The sequence below is a fragment of the Nicotiana tabacum genome, chromosome 6 (genome assembly GCF_000715075.1).
Source record: "Nicotiana tabacum cultivar K326 chromosome 6, ASM71507v2, whole genome shotgun sequence".
Taxonomy (NCBI): domain Eukaryota; kingdom Viridiplantae; phylum Streptophyta; class Magnoliopsida; order Solanales; family Solanaceae; genus Nicotiana; species Nicotiana tabacum.
The window spans coordinates 174974545-174998126 of NC_134085.1; the positions used below are offsets into that span (position 1 = coordinate 174974545).

At 39.9% G+C, this 23582-nt stretch overlaps 1 long non-coding RNA gene across 2 annotated transcripts; it reads right to left on the reverse strand.

The window, feature by feature from the left end:
- Nucleotides 1-7498, reverse strand: LOC142182072 (uncharacterized). Of its 2 annotated transcripts, none has more exons than XR_012710978.1 (2): nucleotides 7088-7498; nucleotides 1-2897 (listed from the first exon to the last, which is right to left on the reverse strand). It is a non-coding gene; the product is annotated as an uncharacterized LOC142182072 (long non-coding RNA). The 2 variants fall into 2 exon arrangements; XR_012710977.1 differs by having other exon boundaries at nucleotides 6986-7498.
- Between the last annotated feature and the right edge of the window lie 16084 nt (nucleotides 7499-23582).

Genomic DNA, 23582 nt, shown 5'->3' on the forward strand with positions numbered 1-23582 from the left:
TAACCAAACTAGCATACTAATTAACAGAACAAATTATAGCATATCCAACAACATTAAACAAGGAAACTCACTCAAAATGTTCAAACAACTATGTAAACGGAAATGGGATAGATCTCTATTACTGTAATTTGTTCTCAATCACATCAAAACAGAGTAAGGAAATAGAAACGCACCAGAAAATGACCACAACCGGAGCAGGGACCCGAAGACCTCGAACGGAATCGCGAATGGCAACAGAAACTCGACCACGGGCTGGAAATCTCGAGTTGGTGTTTCGACAGGTTCTGAGGCTATTTGATTGCGTTCCAAAACTAGAATTATTGGCCGGTTTTCATGGCTTTTCAGGGCTAGTTTCCAGCGAGTTTGGGAATCAGATCGGCTGCGTGTGTGTGAAAGAAGAAGGAGAGACGTTGGGGAGGGGGGTGTCGTTTGGTTTTGCTCAAATGCGGCGCTACTGATTTTGTGAAGGTGGCATGGCTTGTGTTGATTTGGTGCTGCTGAAGGTTCCCATTGATGGGTGTTCTTAGGAAGTTCTGAAGAAGAAGACTTGAAAATGGGGGTGGGGGGGTATGAAGAGGATGATCCGAGGGGGTGGGGGGTCCTCTTTTTGGCGCAACTTTTCCAGCTTTTCCAGCATTATTTTTTTTGCTTTTTACTGATTTAGGCGTTCCTATATGTAGAGTCTAGGTTTAGGTTATTATTTTGTTTATTTTGCCAATTAGTCCCTAGGTCTTTTTGTGTTAAGTCCTTAGGGTCTTTTTTATTTGTTTTTGTTCCAAAGAAGAGTCTAGAAGGGTCCCTAGGCTTAATGGACTAATCCGAATTGGGCCAAGAATTGGGCTCTAAAACTCTTAAAATTGTGATTATTCAGGATGGTCCTGAAAACTCCTAATTGAATCCTATCTCAAACATGCAAACTTTGAATCCATCTTATATTCCTTGGGGTATATTTATGCTACATTTTACTACTCATGATTGTTTTGAATTTTTAAACTAGGTCCCATTTTCCAGGAAGGTCCTGAGAATTTACGGTCAAACCTGTCTGATGCTTGCCTTTCCTTATGGAGGGTTTCTCCGAAACAAACGAAATTTTCTGCCCCTGTTTCAATCAAAGAAAAATCTTGTCAATTTAAAAATATGATGATTGGTTTGTGGCCTTGACTTTGAGGGCGATTGCTCCTTCACTCCCCATGATAACTTTGATTTCCACTCGAAGACCTTGCTTGTTTATCGACTAACCACTTTCTTTGTCAATCTTATCACAGAAAATACCTTTGATCCGTTTACCCAACGCCCTCCATATGTTGCATTGTTCATGAATTGATATATACCAAACCTTTGTATTTCACATGGATCCCAAAACATGTTGATTGTTACCAACTCAGTGCGCTTGTTCTTTCTTGACTTATGACACTTTGATGTGCTAGCCAGATCCCGTTTTGTGCAATTGGAAAGCTGGTGGCAAATTTTGAAGTCATTTCTCACTTGTTCTGACCAAACAGACTCAAGAAGAGGAAGTAAACAAGACAAAAGGAACAGAAAGGACAATGGAAAGAGATGATTCCTAACAAGAAAACTACAAAGTAGAAACCTAGTAGATGTGGATACCAACTCTAATAACCATGACATGCACCTATGGATATTCTGTCAAGCAAGTCTGATGTTCAACTCCTGCTATACCCCCAAACCGTAAAGCTGGGTTTCAATGCTCTGATTATCCAATCTGATTCACAATCCCTATTCGACTTGTAGTGCCCGAAGGGTTTTCACCATCAAGCCTCTCTCATTTTGTTCTTTCTCTCAACTTACAGTCGCCTCAAGGTACTCGTGAAGGTTCTCACCAATAAGACTCTCTTATTTTTTATTTCTCTCAGTTTTCATCGCCTTATGGTGCCTGTAAGGGTTTTCACTAATAAGACTCTCTCATTTTCATTTTCCTCATTTGGACCGGAATGTTGCCCCTGATATGATTCACCTCTACTTGCTCGCCTCGGCATCTCTCCAAGACTGATTGGAAGGTCTTTCTCTGGACCGTAATGTGGGCTTTTGGATGGGGTTATAAATAAAGGGAATCAAAGGGCTCAAAACAAACTCAACCGGGTTCAAAATTACAACTTTTGGAACCAGATTTTCTCATAACAACCGCAACTTCTGCCCCAATTTCTTTGCTTGGGGACTTTTGGATTTTTATTTTGATGAGACCGAACCGTGAGGCTGCCTACGTAGCCTTAAAAGGAATTAGGTCGAACGTAGTTCATGTCATAGGAATTACTTTACTTGTTGTGATTTTTCTTTTCTTTTTCTTTCTCTTCTTTTCTTCCTTTTGTTTTTCTTTTTGTTGTTTTTTCCTTTTTTTTTCTTTTCATTCTTTTCTTTCGCTCTTCATTCTTTTCTTTCTCTTTTCATTCTTTTCTTTCTCTTTTTCTCTTTGTCCTTTACTTACATTTTGCACTTGCGTTTCTGAACTTTACTACTGATCACAAGAGGGGTATGAAAAAGAAATAAATAAGGCTCAAAAAGGGTAACAAAGGATGAAGTGTTTAGATAGCAGAACAAAATGCCTTCGTCATTCCAATCTTCAAAACATGCCAAGTACAAACAAACACAACTTAACCAAAGAAATCATACATAATATCTTTTGATCGCATCAGAATTGATAGCCATTTCTACACATTTGCCTTCTATATCTGTTAAATGCAAAGCACCATTGGACAACACTCTCACTCTCATTACCACGAACGAACCCCTGCCAATTTGGGGCGAACTTGCCTTTAGCTTCGACCCGATGCGGCAGGATGCATTTTAATAGGGTTTCTTATGTTCTATCTGCCCCAGTTTCCCATAATTCGGGTTTGAAGTGATCTCAAAATGCCTTTGCTTATCTCCCCTCGCATGTCCTGAGAATTATGCGTGCATGTCATGTCACTAGAGTCAACAGGAAAAGAACTATAAAAGAAAAAAGAACTAAACAAAAATGACTAGCAGTTACAAAAAACAGAAAATTACATTAGAGAGCTGGTGAAAGGATTTGAACAACAAAACAAGCAAACTAAACTGGGGTTACAAACCCAGAACAAACCTAGACAACACTAAACAAGCTGCTACGACTAAACAACTAGGCAAAATAAAAGGATACAAAGGTTTGAGTCACAAGACAATATCCGGATTATAACCCTGGAAATAACCCGGACAACAGAAATGACAACAAAATAAACCACCAAAACTCCTCCCTGGCTAACAAGAAAAGAGCGTCTTTCCAATCACCAAACTCAGCATCTTAGCAACTGACTTTTGCGTCAACAATACTAGGATTTTCACAAGTCTCCATCACATTGTTCTTAACAAATTGCTTTTGGGTTCTCTGTGCCTGCTCATTCTTAGGATCAACCTCTGATAGCGCTGAAAGCTTCGTAGCGCATGGACCTCCGAGGATCATACCCACCATATGCGTCTCATTACGCACAGGCGATGACCCTTGGCTAGTGTCTGCTGCATCTGGATTTTGCACGACAATGTCACCTGCATCAATAAGCTTCTGAATTGCTTTCTTCAAATGCCAACACTTCTCTATGTCATGCCCCGGGGCATCTGAGCAATATGTGCAAATCAAACTTCTTTGGAAGAGGGTTTGGCATTTTTATCTGAATCGGCTTCAACATGTCCAATTTCCTTAGCCTCTGGAACAAACTGGCATATGACTCTCCCAATGGAGTGAAAGTTTTCTTTCTCTGTAACCTCTCGTTCTTAAATGCTTGATTGGGCCAGAAACCTGATCCAGGAGGGTTTCGGTAGGCTCATGGGGGCGGGTAAGACATTTGGGGAAGTGGTGTGGGCCATCGCGGGCCTTGTGGGTGTGGAACATATGGTGGTGCATTGTGGACAGGGTACTGGGAAAGCGATGTATGACTTTGGGAGATCTGTGGAGAGAAGTAGCATTGGGGAGGGTCATTTGGTGCACAAGGATATCCACTGGGACGATGTCGAGGCTGGAAGTGTTGAGTAGGAAGGCCCATCAGATCATCTTTTCTATTTCTCTTTCTTCCACCCAAACATAGTGGGATGTTCTAAATGTCTTTCGTAGTATCTTTCAATGCCGAATAACTCATGATTTTGCATGACTTGATTCCCTCTTCTACCATCTCCACCATTTTTGACACATCATTGAAAAGCTTATCCAAGGCCGAGATCAAATGACTGAAGTAGGTGGGCCCCTGGGCTTGTAGGAAAAGCTCAACCATTTCTTTTTCACCAATCGGGGTACTGACTTGAGCAGCTTGCTCCCTCCATCTGAGCCCAAACTCCCTAAAGCTTTCCTCCAGCTTCTTTTCCATTCTAGATAGGGAAGAGCGGTCTGGGGTAACGCCTGATTTGTATTGAAAGTATCGAACAAAATCTTGAGCCACGTCACCTAATGTAGGCCACTTACCAACATCTTGACTATTATGCCATTCCAAAGCTGCCCCAGTCAAGCTCTCACCAAAATACACCATCAACAAATCATCTTTCTTGCCAACACTTCTCATTTTACTGCAAAAGACCCTAAAATGGGCTATCAGATCCCCACGCGCATCATACAAGTTAAATTTTGGCACTTTAAATCCCGTGGAAAAGCGAACGTCCGAGGACACAGACAGTTCTTTGTAAGACATGCTACCCTAGTCTCCCATTCCTTGCTTGTTCTCTAAGGACTATTCTATGCCTTTTAGCCTCCTGGGTATCCCATCTCGCCCTTCTCTTCCTGTGAAATTTTCATTTTCAACATGAGGCTCATCCCGCAGGCCCTGTTTGTATGAGTTGAGGACCTTGTGGGCAACCTCTGAGGGGTAATGTTGGGCATCATGAGCTTTGAGTGGGTGTTAATTGTCGGGGATAGTGGATATGACAGGAGGGCACTTTTGGGAAAAGATAGTTGGAGGACGAGTGATGGAGCTACTAGGGTGGTTGGGAAAGCTGTGATAAGCGGGTGAATCTGGAGAGTATGGAGGATCATCTGGCATTGGGTCCGGAGTTTGGGTAAGGGCAACATCTAGGAAGCTAGGTGGTGGCGGGGGTGGTGCCTTCCCAGTCATCCAAGACCGATACATGTCCGCCATGTATTGTCTTAACATCTTTACCTCTTCAACCAACCCATTGTCCTATTCAAACAACAGCTTCCGGGCACCGGTATCAACCAACTCAGTTCTGTTGTTGTCTGCCATTGCCTTTTGACTTTATGTTGTAGAGAAGAATTACCACTTTAAAAACCACAAACCAACTACCCTTCTGCTATGAATATAACAAAATGAAGCCATCACGTTAGCGTTAGGGCATTTAACATAAGATAATCTCACTTTATGTGCAATGCACCTAGCCACAATTATCGGTTCTAAAATCACTTCGAGGGTACGAAGGTCAGTTGACATCATCCCAATTTGTTCATTTCAATCCTCTCTTTTCTTCGCTTTTCTAGCACTTGCTTGATCATTTTCCTTCCTCTTTTTATAATTTCACTCTTTTCTTTCCTCTCATTTCTCACATCCCACAATTTCATCTCTTGTATAAAAGAGTCGCCAGAGCTGTCATACCTCCTTTTTCCTACACCCCGGAAGGGAGTATAAAAGGGAGTTTTTCCAATTAAAGGACAATCGAAACGGAATTTATTTATTAAAGATTGAGAGTCGCCACTTGGGATGATTATGGTGTCCCAAGTCACCGGTTCAAATCCCGAATCGAGGAAAATATTGACTCTGTATTACAGTCCGCGAACACAGAAATCCGGGTAAGGAATTCTGTTAACCCGGGAAAAGGTGTTAGGCATTCTAGAGTTCCGTGGTTCTAGCACGGTCGCTCAACTATTATTATTGGCTTAATTATCTGATTTTAAAACATTTTTGAACCTATGTGCATTGTAGCTTAAAATCGCTTTTATTTATTTTAGGAAGATTTCAACGTCATCTAAAACACGTCTTTGGACCACGCCACATAAAATGCACCCGCAATCCGAGACACGTTTTATTTAACATTGTTAAGATTGGATTTGGGTCACGTGAAATACACACCCAAGTTTAAGGAAATTGAATATTAAAATAACGCGCCTAAAGCAACTACGCATTTTCATGGTATTGTGATACCATGAAAAATTCGCTAAATGGCACACCTCGATTTCTAAAGAGCAAACACATTAAAAATGAGGGCCGTGCATTTTAAGATTTTATTTGGCACGGCACGCCTCGATTCCAATTTTTAAAGAGAATCCAAACTAAATTTTGAGGGCCATAAGCTATTTTGTGTTATTTGATATGGCACACCTCCTTTTCCTTTTTTTTAAATTGTGGTGGAAATAAGAATGTACGAATGCACATTCTAGACCTCTGAAATTGAATCCTTAGGAATTGGACAAACAGTAGTTGATATCTTGAATAACAACAATGAGATATATTAAAAAATTAGAGAAAAGTTATAGGAATGGCTAGCATAAGCAATACAAAATCTTCAAATTTAAGAAAAGAAGTGGCGTTAACTTGAAACCAATTAAAAAAAATGACGAACTTATAGCGCCATAAAATCTGTAAAGTAACAAATTTATCTTTGTTGAGCAAATTTTCCAATTTAGAGCGACGTAAAACTATTCGACTAAACACTACCAATCAAAAAACTTTCAACAACCGAATTTGAAAAGAATTGGCGTCCCACGCAATTGAAAACAAAACAAAAATAGCAAACCAACAATTGTGAGGGGGAATAGAATGTAACGTAAATGAACTAGAGAAAATTAGACAAATTGAGAGAGAAGGCAAATATGTTAAACTACCCAACAACCCATTTATTCGCTCTTCCTAATTTAATTTAACTGAACAATTGTTAATTCATAAAATAACAAGCAACTCAACATTTTTAGAGATTTTAAGCTAATTTCAAACAAAAACACAACAAACTAACCAAACTAGCAGACTAATTAATAGAACAAATTATAGCATATCCAACAACATTAAACAAGGAAACTCACTCAAAATGTTCAAACAACTATGTAGACGGAAATGGGATAGATCTCTATTACTGTAATTTGCTCTCAATCACATCAAAGCAGAGTAAGGAAACAGAAATGCACCAGAAAATGACCACAACCGGAGCAGGGACCCGAAGACCTCGAATGGAATCGTGAATGGCAACAGAAATTCGACCACGGGCTGGAAATCTCGAGTTGGTGTTTCGACAGGTTCTGAGGCTGTTTGATTGCGTTCCAAAACTAGAATTATTGGCCGGTTTTCATGTCTTTTCATGGCTAGTTTCCAGCTGGTTTGGGAATCAGATCGGCTGCGTGTGTGTGAAAGAAGAAGGAGAGACGTTGGGGAGGGGGTGTTGTTTGGTTTTGCTCAAATGTGGCGCTACTGATTTTGTGAAGGTGGCGTGGCTTGTGTTGATTTGGTGTTGCTGAAGGTTCTCGTTGATGGGTGTTCTAAGGAAGTTCTGAAGAAGAAGACTTGTAAGGAGGGGGGGTGTGAAGAGGACGATCCGAGGGGGTGGGGGGGGGGGGGGGTCCTCTTTTTGGCGCAGCTTTTCCAGTGTTATTTTTTTTTGCGTTTTGCTGATTTAGGCGTTCCTATATGTAGAGTCTAGGTTTAGGTTATTATTTTGTGTATTTTGTCAATTAGTCCCTAGGTCTTTTTGTGTTAAGTACTTCGAGTATTTTTTATTTGTTTTTGTCCAAAGATGAGCCTAGAAGAATTCCTAGGCTTAATGGACTAATCCGAATTGGGCAAAGAATTGGGCTCTAAAACTCTTAAAATTGTGATCCAACACCTTAATTGACTCATTTTAAAATAAGATAAAAATATTACACAATGCAAAAGCTAACATGAAACTATATATATTTTTTTTGTATTTTCAAAATTATATAAAGATAAAAATAAGGTTCTATTTTTTATTTTATTTTTAAATTTATAAAAGATACATACTAAAATATTTTTTGTAATTTTTATTTTTCTTGTAATAAAATAAAGTAAAAGAGTAAAAATGAGTTGAAATAGCTATATTAGGCCTAAATTAAATATTTACGTGCTAAATATGAAAAAATCTTGGGGAGGGTCAAAAATCACATGTCTACAATAGTAACCTGTGTCGTGCCTCGACGTTAAATCAGGCGCTTCTTGGGAGGCAACCCATGTGTTTTTCTTCTTGTTTTTTTTTGATTTTCATTGTAGTGTAGGATTTATTTTTGGACTGACTGGTTGTGAGATGTTGTAGGATTGTGTTGATGTAGTACCGGAAAAAGTTGGAAAATGATCACTCTCTGAAGTTGCGCACTCATTTTGTGCGGTCCGTGGTGGTCCATTGCGGCCGCATTGCATTTTGTGCGGTCTGCAGTTGTCAATTTGTCAGTGCCCTATGGTTTCGAGCACCGCGGACTGCGATGCCATTTTGTGCGGTCCGCGGTGAGTAGGTAAGTTGGGCCCTAGGACCTTTTTCTATAAATAAGACCCGAGGCCCTCTTTCTGAACTTTTCAAACTTTTTACTCTCAGAACACAAAAGTTACTGTTCCTCTCTTTCATTTGCACGAAATTAACTGCTCAATTTCATTACTCAACATTTCATCTCATTTATGGTAACATTAACTTTTTCTTAGTTCTTTAATTTATTTATTTTTGTTGAATTTTTGTTTTTCTTGTTTCTTCTTCTTTCAGTGTCCATATTTCTTTCAATTTTGTAGCGTAGGTTAGTTAATATTTTTGTTTTAATTAGGGTTAGGTAGTTAAAACATTGTGCCAACACTTCGGGAATCATCAATATGTGCGTAATTGGACAAAAATTAAACAAATCATGAACCCTAGGTTGGTATTGCTGTTGGGCACTCAGTGCGGACCGCGGTGGATTTTGTGCGGTCTGCGGTGCTCTCGTGCAGTCCACAATGATATTTTGTGCAGACCACAATGATATTTTGTGCGTACCGCAATGATAAAGTTCTGAAAGCTGAACATTTGAGGACCGCGATCACATTGGATTTTGTGCGGTCCGCGGTGCCTCAACGCGGACCACATTGCTATTTTGTGCGGTCCGCGGTGCATAGATTCAGAGAATGGATGGTCTAAACCCCAACTCTGTGTGGACCGCAATAGATTTTGTGTGGTCCGCAATGGCCTCTTTGCGGCCACACTGCATTTTGTGCAATCCGCACTCTACAATTTTCATACTGTCTACAACATTTTTCTTCTGCAACTTGAATTTCTTTGTTTTTATGGATACTAACAAAGTATGAATGAATATTGTTTGCAGACAATGGTAAAATCAAGAGGCAACGGTGGTAAACAAACAGGAAGAGGAGAGTCCTCCTGGGGTGGGAAGCAAGGAATGATAAAATTAACCCCACAAGCCCGACAAAATATAAATAACATAAGGAGGATCATAAACGCTGTAGGCAGGGCTATTGACCAGTTGGGGAGTGAGTTTGAGCTCTCCCGGGAGAAATCTTCAGATTCAGTGCCAGAATACTATCCTGATTGGCCGGAGAGAAACAGATTGAGAGATACACCTCCAACATCCCCCACTGCCCAAGCCTCGGTTCATATATCTTCTGAGTCGTCTGAGAGCTCAGCTGAAGGAAATGGGGATGAGTACTCTACCTCTCCTACAACTTCATTATCCGGAGAGGGTGCAATAGCAGAAGAAGGGAAGGAAGAAGAAGGAGGTGAGCCCCAAGTTGGTGGGGTAGAGAGGGATAGGAACCCGGAGGCATGGGAGGACCAGTTTGTTAGTGAGATTGCCTACCACAAATTTAGAGAGTGGTGGTCCGAGAAGAGATTGATACTTGAGCGCAAAATCATCACCCGGGACCTTCTGCCTCACAACCCCAATATGCTGAGGCAATTCAGAGAGAGAGTTGGATGAGACTACGTCATAGGCAATGTGAAGGACGCCAATGAGCATTTAGTGAAGGAGTTCTACACAAATGTGGCCCACATCAAAAAGGGCACCACAATAACAAAAGTGCGGATCTTGAAGGTGAAATTCGACGGCAAGACCATAAATGATTACCTGGGCTTCTTGGAGGAGGATGAGTCCCTATACTTGGAAAATATAAAGTTGGGTGAAGAAGCTCGCCCGTGGTTGGAGGAGTACTTGGTAATCGCAGGTACCAGCCCCGAGTGGTTGACTGCAAGGGTAAAGATATTGAGGAGAATGTTGAACATTGAGGCTAAGGGGTGAGAGACATTTGTGTGCACCAGGCTAGACCCAACCACCCACGACAACTCTCTCCCAATTCATCGGGCAATTTTGGTAGCATCTATCATGGCGGGGTACCCGATGAACGTCAGAATGTGATGTCCTAAGTTATTACATGGGTAGTAAACGAAGGTGACAGATCTTATCCCTTCCCCAACTTCCTGAACAGGTACCTAGAGGACCAAGATGTGGAAAAGCAGAAGTTTGATATGAAAGTGAAGGCAAAGGCACCTTTCTCATGGTATAGTCTATAGGGTGGTGACAACCCTAAGGGTAAGAACTTCTAGGGCAAAGCCACTACTTCGACTGGCCAGTCTGAAGAGACAGTAGTGGTAGTGGCTCCTACTCAGCCTCCTTCCACCTCAGCAGACATGGCCCCAGGTCCATCCACTTCATCAGCTCCAGAGATACCCTCCACCACTGCCTATCCATTGACTGTCCACCGTTTGATTCAGGCCCTTACCATCATCAACAACTGGATGCAGACAACTACTTCTAAGCTATTTGTATTATCTACTACTATGGCAGCTCAGTCAGCACCTCCTTCTCCACAGGTCCCACAGTCCATTGAGGACACTCTCAAGGATCTTCTGGACAACCAGAAGAAGATCCTTGAGCACCAGAAATTGCTCACGGACGTTGTTGATTCACATAGAAAGGCTCCCAAGGAGCTTGCTAGGAAGGCAAAGAAGTTGAGGAAGACTCGGACTTCCAAAGAGTCGGTGAAAGAGCTGTGGGTCGAGGTTGAGAGATTGAAGGAGGATCACCTGCCTTTAGATTTGCTACTGTATGACCCAGTACCAGCAGCCCAGCCCCAACTAGAGTAGTCCGAGAGGCCTCCTAAGAGGAGGAGGGTGATCCCCTGGTCTGATGATGTAGTTATCTAGTTGGCGGACCCACCAGAGACTTCCTCTAGTCAGCCCTAAGATGTAACCCAGGAGCCAGTCCAGGCCCAGGTCCTAGTAGAGCCACAGACCACAGGGAGCCAGCCATAGGTTCCCGAGCATATAGAGGACCTAGGGACCACAGAGGATTCTATGTATACGAACGGCCCATAGGAAGTTTCTTTTTCCTCTTTCCTCTACTTTTGTGCTTATTTTGGTTAGTTGGCATTGTGGACAATGCCAGCTTTCATTTGAAGGGGTAGCCCTATTTGGATTTGGATGACTGTACATATGACATATTTTATGATTTCATTCTTTCTTTTTTATCTTTGGTATGTATATAATTTCAGCATTTCATTACATTTTTCGTACTTTTTACCTTGGGTCTGTATATAAAAGTTACGTTCTATTGTATATATTCATCTCCCCTATGTATATTCGATTAAATCCCCCTTTGTACATATTCATTCTACTTTCCACATTTTTCCTTTTCTTAGCTTCTTATTTGATATTCGTAGCTTCTTGTTTTGAGTTTTTGCAATAAGCCTTTGGTTTTTTTAATGTCACGGTTCTTTCCAAAGGTGGAATTTGTGTGAACCGGGTGGCTCTTCCCGCTGATGGATGGCATTACAACCTTCTTAAGGGTTTGAATTTATTTTTCTTTTTGCTTTTTAGTAGTTAGTGGTGAGGGTGCCTCAAGCAAAGTTTCACTTGGGCCTAACACATTTGCCTTTGATCCTATGGTCAAAAATAAATCGTTGTGTATAGGATGGTGAAAGTTGTGACCTTGAGACTCTTGTGTTGGCCAATAATTATCAAGTGGTTTTTCGGGACCATAGTGTGCTCAAATCTTATCTAAGTTGTTGTGGTCCCCCGACTCCATGTCTTTAGCGATCCCAAAGCTTGTGTGGTGAGAAATTGCATTGCAAGTCCAAGTCCAAGTCCCAAGTCCCAAGCCATTGGTCTAGAACTTGCCTTGAATGTTTGTCTAGGCGAAATCCTAAGTGTAATTTGACTTGAGACATGATTATAGGCTCTCCTTGATCTAAATGATATCTTGAACACTTCTATAGCCCACCAATGATAAAATCCCTAGTCAACCCTTTTGAGCCTTAGACCCTTTTCTTTCAGGAACCACGATACAAGCCTTTACCCATTCTAAAGATACCCTCTCTTGGCACCCGATATTTCCTTAGCACATGCAAAAGTATAAGTTTGGGGAGAGATATGAGAATTGCAACAAAGTGGTGAAAAGGTACAAAATGAAGAAAAGAAAATGCAATGAAAAAGAAAGCAAAGCAAAAAGACAAAAAGAATGTTCAATGCAGAAATGAATAAAGGGATTCAATAAAAGCAAAGAATGAAAGGTGTGAAAAGTTGAGAAAGGAGAAAAGATTTGAAATGAACAAGAAAGTGTGACAGTGTGTCTCTCTAACCCCTTAGAAAGAAGTGAAATAGCTTAAAAAGTCAAGTGAATGTGTGCCAAAATTAAGCAAAAGAAGTTCTAAAGGGAAGATGGAACCTACTTAGACCAAACATTTCCTACCCTGAACCAAAAGCCTTCACTATGTCTTCACAAAAGCCCTATATGATCTTGAGTTGAATGAAACTTACATTAGTGGTGACTCACATAAGGGGCAAGCATATGGTACTTAGAGCTGGACTTGTGACTTTTCCTTGAGAGAGATGAGGGTATTTCTATTAACCTCATTCTGAGTGCCACTATCCTAAAGGTGAGGTTTGCTTAGGGAGAGTTGAGGATGTGTGAGTTTGGGTTCCACAACGACCAAAGTAATAGAAAGAGTTTCTTTGATGTGTTGAGTCAACTCTTGATGATTTTATGTCGCACTAAATCCATGGTGTTTAAAAGAGTGAATGTTGTTAATGATTCATTTGAATTGAGGGCAATTGTTAGACCCAATTGACGCTAGATGAGTCACTTTAGGTCGGCTGAATTTTTTTGGATTTACTCTTAAGGGGTGAGTCTTATTTTGTTTGCTCGAGGACAAGCAAAAGCTTAAGTTTGGGGGAGTTGATAACTAGGAATTTTGACGTAGTTTACACTCTTTCTTAATTGACTTTTGATTAGAAATGTGTACAAAATAGTCCCAAAGGCTTACATGTTGTACTTGATTGCAGGGTTTGATCAACAAGGTGACAATTTGTCAAAACCCAGCTCAAAAAAGATGAAACATGCACAAGTACCAAGACCAAGCTCAGTCAAACAGGGCCAGTGCGGCCGCACACCATTTTGTGCGGTCCGCAAAAATGAAGTTCAGAGAGCACGTATTTCAGGCAACCAAGCAATGCGGCCGCAAAGGATTTTGTGCGAACCGCATTGATTTCACTGCAGCCGCACTCGATTTTGTGTGGTCCGTAGATCCCAAGATCAGAGAGTTGCCAATTGAAGGATTATGCCCAATGCGGTCCGTGGTTCATTTTGTGCGGACTGCAATAGAAGCCACTGCGGCCACGGTGCATTTTGTGCGGTCCGCGGTGGCCACTTTAGAGAGCACATTATCTCAGCCAAGAGCCTTAGTGCGGCCGCACTTGATTTTGTGCGGATCGCACTAGCCCCACAAGGATATTTTTGTCCAGAATTTTCAACCTAGTATAAATAGTTTCTTTTCCCATTTTTAGGTTATCATATAGATTTTGGGACAGAGCTGCGCTCGTGAACACTTCTCTTTTACCATTTTGAGTAATTTTAACTTAGTTTCATCATTGAATCTTCAAGTTTTATCTAGTAATTAATTGTTATGGGCTTTTCTTCATCTATTTCTTCGTTTTCTTCTATAATCATGAGTAGCTAGACCCATTAGCTAGGGTTGTGGCTCAACCCTAGTGAAGGTAACTGATGGGTCTTGTATTTTGATGCTTGATTGTCTATGAGTGTTTGATATTTGGGCTAATTTAGGGTTTTAATGTTGGATTAGTGATTGCAAACACTAGTTTATGCACAGTGTTTTAAAAGGCGCAGGCATAAGGCGATGCGTTTTGCATATGTCTTAGCGGGGCGTAAGCCCCATGAGTATTCAATTTTTATATTTTATAAAATAATATAATTATAAAAAATATTATTAAATAGGTAAAATTGCATAAAATTTTGAAAAAAAACTATAAATAAGTGAAATATATAATTAATCCCATATTATCTAATGAAATTATATAAAAGTCCCAAATAAAGTGAAATTACATATAAATCCCAAATAATTATATATAAGTGAAATCCCATATTATCTAATGAAATTATAAATCCCAAATAAATAAGTGAAATTATATATAAATCTAATCAATATATATAAAAGCACACATACATATAATCCCATATTATATTTTGAAAGAGAGCAAGAGAAGCATTGAACTTAAAAAACTAATTACATACATATTTACAAACTAACAGTGAAATATAAAAAGAGAGGAAAGTAATGAGTTCAAAATAATAAAGTTTTTACATGGAGGAAAGAACAAACCTGTCGAATTTGATTTACGGAGAAAAATGAAGTTTTCTGTTTCCAAAAAAATTGATAAATCGTTGCTCTTGGTAGCAATATTATAAAGCTTACTTTTAAATTTAATGTTTTTAATTCCTTTTTTAAAAAGATATCTCTTGGGCTTACGCCTCAACCGAAAAACTCGCCTCAACCAAAAAATTCGCCCGGGCGTACGCCTCGAACTTCTGGGCGTACGCCTTACGGGATTTTCGCCCCCCACCATCGCCCCGGGGCGTTTTTGGTACGCCTTGCCCCAGGGCTCGCCCCGGGGCTTGCCCCAAGAATGCCTTTTAAAACATTGTTTATGCCTAGTAGACTTTGGCTCTTCTTGAGAAAGAGAGCCTAAGTCCATGAAATTGGTCCAACAAGGAATTGAGGCGTACTCAAGAGATTGATAGCCCCAATTAAAGGATTAAATCTAGAGATAGTAATACCCGACTTGAACCTCATTTGCTTGCACAAATTGTCATACCCAATTGGTCTTGAGAAAGTCAATTCAGGCAAAATCACTCGAACTACCGAGAGGTATAAAGTGAGTAGAATCGTGCAATGGTTATATCATACTCCCCAAATGTGACCATCTAGCCTTAGACTCAAGAATTTGTCAATTAGCCACCTAGGAGAAAATCACTACCCTAGTGCCTTTTATCTATTTGAACAACTCTCAATAGTTTGATCTTTGCTTTACTTAGCTTAATTTAACATCGTAGTAGCATAAAATTAGAAGTAAAATCAAAACCAACAATGTTTAGAAGTGCAATTAGGAACAATTACACAACACCAATTTAGATAGAAACTCAACTCCAATATCTAGCTCCCTGTGGAAATTGATCCCAACCTTCTCGAGTAAAAGCTGCTTCGACCTATCTTGCTACTTCATAGTAGTACAGGGTTGGCCACGATCATTTACCTCGATGCCTCTTTGTAATACCAGGAAGCCAAGGAATTTGCCCGAAGTTATGCCGAAGGCACATTTTTCGGGGTTTAGTTTCATGTCGTACTATCTTAGTATACCAAATGCTTCTTTCAGGTGGTCGATGTGATCTTCCTTCTTTTTTGATTTGACCAACATGTCGTCGATGTAAACTTCTATTGTTTTGCCGAGTTGATCCTTGAACATCTTGGTGACCAACCTTTGATAATTCGCCCCTGCATTTTTCAACCCGAATGACATGACTCTGTAAAAACACGTTCCTTGATGGGGTCTTTTAATCGGCCTTCTCAGCTCAGGTTCTGGTACATCGTCCACACGAGACCGTTTCTCGAACCACCTTGCATATCCGGGATTTATCTCACCCTTTGTGGTGTCTGGGACTTGAGTATCATTTTTTAAGTATCGACACCCATTCCACATCTGTTGAAGTAACGCCTCAGGGATAGTGGCCTCTGGGTGTAATTCGATTTCTTGTGTGCTCAAATCTTCATCATCGGGGACTACCTGATATCTTCCTAGTTGCCTTAAGACTCTCAATGGCGCGTACGGCTGGATGCTTCTCAATCCCAATAGTAGCAAATAACTTTTTGAGTTTGACATATGTATCACTTCCCTCATTGGTAGCCATCCCAGAGTCCATTCAATTTGATTTGCCGTTAGAGCCCTTAGCCGAGATACCCATGCTTCTGTCCCTTCTGGAACCTGATAATTTTTCACTCTTTCCTCATAACCCTCGATGTAATTATCGTTGTTTGGCCTGTACTGTATGATCTTGGGCTGTTGTTGGAGATGTTCAATCAGCCACATTTGCAACAAAATTTCGCATCCTTCGAAGACTTTCGCTCCTGCTTTACATAAAGTCAAAGCCCGATAAATGTCTGAGAGAATGATGGGGACAATGGTGTGGTTTTCCTTGGAGGTAAGGATTTGCACAACTTTTGCGGTGCGAATATCGACTGTTCGTTCTTTGTTCGGGAAGATCATGATTCCTAGAAAAGCCACCATGAAGGCGAAACGACGGTGAACCTGCCATGCGTCTTTGTCTTGTTTGTTAGTAAGGCCTTTCTCATGAATTTCGAACCCATCCGACTTTCCGAACCTTGAATACAAAAAGTTGAAAGAACAACATCCGTTGATGACATTGCTTTTCCTGATTTGACTGCTGATGTTCAGAATACCGAAGAATCGATGTACCGAGGGAGCCTTCGTAAATATCAAGCTTTGATTCCTTAAACTTCCGTCAAAACCAACATATCCGGCTACCTCCTCTAATGTAGGAGCGAGCTCGAAGTCAGAAAAACGAAAGACATTGTGAACAGGGTCCCAAAAAGTCACTAATGCCGCAATCAGATCCCCGCGGGGTTTTACCTTCATAATGTCCGGGAGATTTCCCAGATGCTTGATGACCCACTTTTGACCATCTTCGCCTAATTCACACCACCACATTTGAAGTTGGAATAAAAACTCCTCTGTATTTGCGGAGAAAGGGTTTTGTGTGGTGCTCATTTTGTATCTGAAATTTTAATTTAATAAAGTTAAGACTTATTTCGAAAACATACTCCAATCATTTTCAGTCAAACTATTTCAAGACTCAAAACTATATATTTTTATTTTTTTTATTTTTGGGAATTTTTCAAATTATTTTCAAGATTTGATACCTTTATTTCAACATTTGAAAACTATATATTTTTTATGTATATATATATTCTATTTTTTTCATTTTCTTTTTATTTATGAAGACCTATTTTATTCCTCAGCTCTCATCATAATTTATTTAAACCGGTCAGCAAGCATGTTCGAAGCAAGTGAGTGCGCATATAGCAAGTAGGATGCATCAGGATGGTCTTTTTATTTTGGGTTCACCTGTCTTAGACAGACCCAACCCCTGTGTTGAGTCCCCTAAGTCAAATGCACGTGATGCAAATAAACGTTCCTACTAGGGATCCGGTACATGGCTGAGTTATTCTAAGTGTAAGACCTGAGGTTGATTGTTCTAGACCTGGCTTACCCAAACGGACAGTTTGAGCCGAAGTGGGGGCAACGTACCGGGAGCACGAAAGTCTGCCTGGCCTAGTTACTTGTCCCAACTCCGTCTTATTTGGTATGACTTTAACAGAAAGGTGGTTCACACGCACGTGTACACCATAAATTCAGAAGACTCAGAGAGAAGGTTTCGTAGCAGTTTTATATACACAATTCAGATAATATTAAAGCGGTAAAAGCACCATTTAGCACATTAAGCATATATCATCTAAAAATCAGATAATAAATAAAGCCAAATAACAACAATTATTCTAAGCTCGAATTCTTAACCCTGAACCAGTGGCTCTGGGTTGCAGGTCCCCAGCAGAGTCGCCAGAGCTGTCACACCTCCTTTTTCCGCGCCCGGGAGGCGCAGGGGGAGTTTTTCCAATTAAAGGACAATCGAAACGGGATTTGTTTATTTATTTCAGAGTCGCCACTTGGGAGATTTAGGGTGTCCCAAGTCACCAATTTTAATCCCGAATCGAGGAAAAAATAATGACTCTATATTACAGTCTGCGTACCAGAAATCCGGATAAGGAATTCTGTTAACCCGGGAGAAGGTGTTAGGCATTCTCGAGTTCCGTGGTTCTAGCACGGTCGCTCAACTGTTATATTCGGCTTATTTATCTGATTTTTAATACAATTATGAACCATGTGCAAATTTTATCTTTTAACCACTTTATTAATTATTATTATTAGGAATGTGAACGTCGCTTAAAACATGTCTTTGGACTGCGTCACATGAAATGCACCCACAATCCGGAACATATCTTATTTGACGTTTTGGGATTTGGATTTGGGTCGCATGAAATGCACACCCCAAGTTTTAAGAAAGTAAATTATTAAACACGCGCCTAAAAAGACTATCGCGTTATTATTTTTGGGAAGGCCACGAAATTCACTAAGCAGCCCTCCTGAATTCTAAGTAATTTAAAACAAGTATTTACTGAGGGCCCCGCAATTTGTATTTTTATTCGGCGAGGCTCATCTCATTCTTATTTTAAAAGGATATCCTATAGCAACTACGTTTCTTGTCGTGTTTGTCTCTATCAATCGAAAGCAGTAGATAGTCCTAATTAATTAATGCTTGCAAGTTATTTTATAACAGAATTCGGAAATGCTAAAATCAGGAACAAGGCTGCGTGCACAGTCAGTCGAATAAATAATCATGGGCCCAAATTCGACCCATGCGTGATTGGCCAAACCTGGGCCACTGCTTGCTCGAAGCAGGCCGGCTAGGCCTGTTTTGGCCTGAACTCGACCTTTATGGGGTTGAGATTGCAAGTTTGGTGTTCTTTGTCTTAACAGGTGGTTTACTAGTTATATGAGACCATCAATCCGAAAAGGAAGAACTTAATCCAGGATGTACAGTGTTCATACTTGGTATACATTACAACATATACTGCAAAGTAAACTAAAATCTGAGATGCAACCTATCTCATTGAACATATTATCACCTATCAGCATACATATGTAAGCTACCATTTAGCTAACTTATATTGATATACACTAGGCATACAGGCTGCTTCGATTGTCAACACAAGAATGAAAATTATCATACAATACATGATATCTAATATAACAGTATATATATGAAAATCAACTTCAAGTCTTTTTCCTTTTTTTTTTTGCATTCATGCTCAATGTTCCAATTACATTTGATAGTGCCTTGGTTGTGTACCTGATGTAGAGGAACAGAAGAAGAAGGAAAAGGATCAGCTGAGTAGCACACAGCAAACAACAGCAATCAGCAGATTCACAGCAACAACACAGCAACAAACAACCAGCCAATAATGATGAAGCTCAGCAAAAGTCGAACAACAAATGGACAATCCCAGTGGTGTCCACAGTCCACAGACAAACAACAATATTTCCCAGAACCAAAGAGAAACCAGCAAATAGTCGAATACCAAACCAGTGATCCCAGAAAAACAGAGTGGGAAACAACAGAGATAGTAGAGTGTTCAATGCAGCAAACACTAACAGTTCAACAACCAACACACAGCTCAGTCAATGCAGACGACAGAACTTGGCCAAGGCAGCTTGACCAATATGAGTTCTTATTCAACTTTCAGATGGTGTTTGGTTACAATCTATTTGGAAACTAACTTATGTTTTCAGCTTTCTTTGAACTCAGTAAACCTTTCTTTAGACTAAAAGTTTCAGCTTTAAGACTAAAAATTCCAGCCTTTTTTCTCTTTTCTGAAGACTAAAAAGTCCAGCCCTTTTTAAGTTCTCAAATGGCCTATTTATAGGCCAAATGAACCAGTGCAGCTGAGCTGCCTCCCCTGCCAATTGGCAGAATACCCATACCCTTTAAGCCCATGCCTAAGCATCTTTGGTGCCAGCCCCTTTGTTTCCCACGCCTGGTCTTTTGTTTAATCAAGAGTTATGGGCATCATTTTATTATTCATTTCAAGCCCCATACTCTTATGTCTTGCTCCCCATTGGTATTAGTTTAATCCTAAATCAGTACCCTACTTGTCAGCTCATTTAAACTAATCTTTCTGCCCTTTTTAACACCCCAGAATACCCCTGCTTAACCTTGATTATTACTGCCCTGCCTATTGCAGCCTCAGGGCATTTTTGAACTGGCGAAAGTTCAGATTTAAGACTGCCTGGACTGAACCTTTTCAGTCATTTTTACAATGCAAACCAACCATTTTAAACAATGCTGGGGCATTCAGTTAGTGGCAACGTTCAATTAGTCATGCGACCTTATTAGCTCGTTCGATTCATTAGTTATAGAAACTAATCAACGACATTTATCGAGTCGACTATACTAATTATAGCAGGTAATAATCAGTCGCTCATATAAACAATACGTTCGGGGACCTAAAGGGCATCAGACAATTTTGTGTTCAATTACTGGGAACCTATATAAGTTTATTCATGCGACGACTATACTAATCGGACATGCTTATCATAGGATACATTTAAATCATACACAGAACACAATCGACCAAATAAAAGGTCTTTACAGAGAAGAAAGAAATTAAGAAACTATCAGGAAATAACAAGCAATTACCACAAAGCATGCTAATGACTTAATCAGAACCAAACAAAGAGAAAAGGAAACTTACCGAAAAAGTTTGAAATCAAAACGGACCCAAATCTGACTCGACTTCGAACTCTTGAGGCCGAACAAACTTTAATCAGGGTGTTCTCACATGAGAACACCTTGATTAAGGTCTATTAGACCTCAAACCCTTGTCAAGACCGGCCGGATTCCAAGGCTATTAGTGTTCTAGGTTTTGGATCCCCAGATCTGATTTTCAGGGAGTTGTGGGTAGATTCGGACCAAACCAAGCTTGGTTTGGTCACGAGGAAGGTCAGGGGAGTGGCTGATACAAAGATGGTGAGGTTTGGTGTAGGTCCGGGTTCGACTCAAATCTTCAAATGAAGATTCGAGACGAACGAAAGTGATTCGAGGCAAATGGATAGTAGATCCATGTTCAGGAGAGTGAGGGGGTCTTAGGGTGTTCAGGAGGTGGTCACCGGCGTTCGTGCCGCCGGCTTTAATGGCGAAGGAGACTAGGGCGGCTGCTAGGGTTCGGGGGGTTTCAGGTTTGAGTTTGGGGACGATGAAGGGTGGGGTTGGTATAGGGGGTGCGGGGTAAGGGCTGAGTTTATATATGGGGAGGTTGATCGGATCTGAGCCGTTAGATCATATGATCTCAACGGCTTGGATCTGAGGGTGGGAAATGAGACGGGGTCGTTTGGTAGTTAAACGGGGTCGTTTGGTTTAAGTGAGGGGTTGGGTCGGATTGGTTATTGGGTCGGGTTTGAACACGGGTTGCTGAAAATGATCCTGGACCGTTGGATTGGATTGATTGGAACGGCTGAGATGGATTGGCCTGAAACGGTGTCGTTTCAGGAGGTGTCTGGGCAACCGGATTTGGACTGGGCCTGAGTGCTGGTTGGGCCAGTTATTTTGTTTAATTTTTGGCCCAAACCGATTTCCTTCACTTTTGTTTTCTAATTTCATTTTTTTTCTTTTAAAACAAAAAATAAAAATAAAAATAATAAATAACGAAATTAAAACTAAACAACAATGCAACATTTTAACACAATTACCACAAAAATTATTTAAGTAAGTTAAAAACCTAGAACAAACGATGCACACATATATATCTATTTTTTGAATTTTCTTTTACTGACCGAATTATGGTTTAATCATCCTGACATACATATTTTGTTTGTTAATGATTAAATGCAAAAATGGACAGATCCACAAATGACTAACAACACATGTCACGAAAACTCAAACATTTGTACAGCGAAACCATTTGTTACTATTTTTATTTTCTTTTGGAGCGATTGCTCGTAAAGCAAAAATCACGTGCTTACATCTACGACGGAAAATGTTTTAATATAACAGAAAAAGCTAAGAACGAAGAATGGAAGAGAGGAAGCAGAGAAATCGTTGGAGCAAACACGGAAGGGATGATAAAGAATAACCCGAGACGCAATGGCCAAGAGTTTTTGAAAAAACAAACCCTCCACCTATTTATAGGATTGGTGGCGCCAGAATCAAAGCAGAAGGTTGCAGAATGGCACCGAAATCGAAGGGACAAGCCCTCATCCCTTGTCTCGAAAACACACGTAATGATGACGCACGTGGAAGTGACATCATTTTCCGATAAGATACATCACCCAAGGTATCATTGAACACGCTAACCTTCCGTTGTTGGCCAAGCCATGGCGTTTCGTAAAACCAAATTTCTCCGCAGGTGTGGGCGATGTCCGCTTATCAAGGACGCACCAAGCTGCAACCTCGACAAGCGGAGGGACTAACTGTATAGGTCCAAATTTGGACGACCACGGCTACTGACAAATACGACAAAAGATGAAACCTTCACAACAGGACGTCCTGTGGAAGACGGCGACGATCGACAGCGGATAGAGGACGCATGACTTTTGCAGTACTGTAGGCCTAACATGAGGCATTAGGAATATACTTTCGAATATTCCCTATGATATGTTTTCTAGGGTACAGAAGGGGGTTGTCCCTTATATATAGTGAGGAAAAAACCTTGCAAAGAGGGGGAACTTCCGACTAAGAGCATCTATTACAATATTTATTCTACATTCTTGGTGATCATTCTTTTGACGCTTAATCCTTCAGTTCCACGAGATTAATAAATATTATTTACCTTATTCATCCCTTATGTTCCTCATCTAGAGTTTATTATACTTGGCTGAGATTTACCCCTTCATCTTCTTTAATTAATTTAATCAAAAAGGTTTCAATATTTTTTAGGTCAAACAAGAACTATGTCTTGGCTTTATGTATAATTTATTGTTCGATGGGTTTAGTACAATTTTTTCTTAAGAATAAGAATTAACAATAGCAAGTATTCCACGCATTGTACATGGTAGGTCAAATCTCTCGGCCGGAAATAAGAAATATCCTCATTTTTTTTCATATTATATGTCGTGTTTCTCTTTTATACGTCTTTTAAAAAATATTAATTAGGAAAGGGATTAGACTATTCTATCTTATTTATATCTTAAGATATAATATTTTTTCATTGAATATTTATTTTATTTATGTATTATGTCCATCTTCAAAAACAATTATTACTAAGGGTAAAAAAAGGAAAAAATAATCAATTTTGTCTTGAACTTCTAAAATGACAAATAATCTGAGACAACTATTTTTAGTAATCACAACTAGGGGTGGCAAAATGGTTAAAAGAAAATAGTTAACCATCTATATTATCCACTAAAAATGGGTTGGATAATGAACTTTTAAAAAAAGGGTCAAATATGGATAAGAATCATATTATCCATTTAGAAAATGGATAACCAATGGGTCTAACTTTTATATTTGTAAGACCTCAAATTGGGAGTTCTCCCAAAAATGATCATATGCAAAAAGTCATGGATAATATGATCGGTTAACCCAATATGATAAGAGATTTTTATAGGAATTTTTACACCCTATAGAAAACCTTAGTACCCTATTTATTTTAAATAAATACCATTTTAAAATATTACATCCTATAGATACCTTTTATACTTTATAGCCAAATATCTAATTA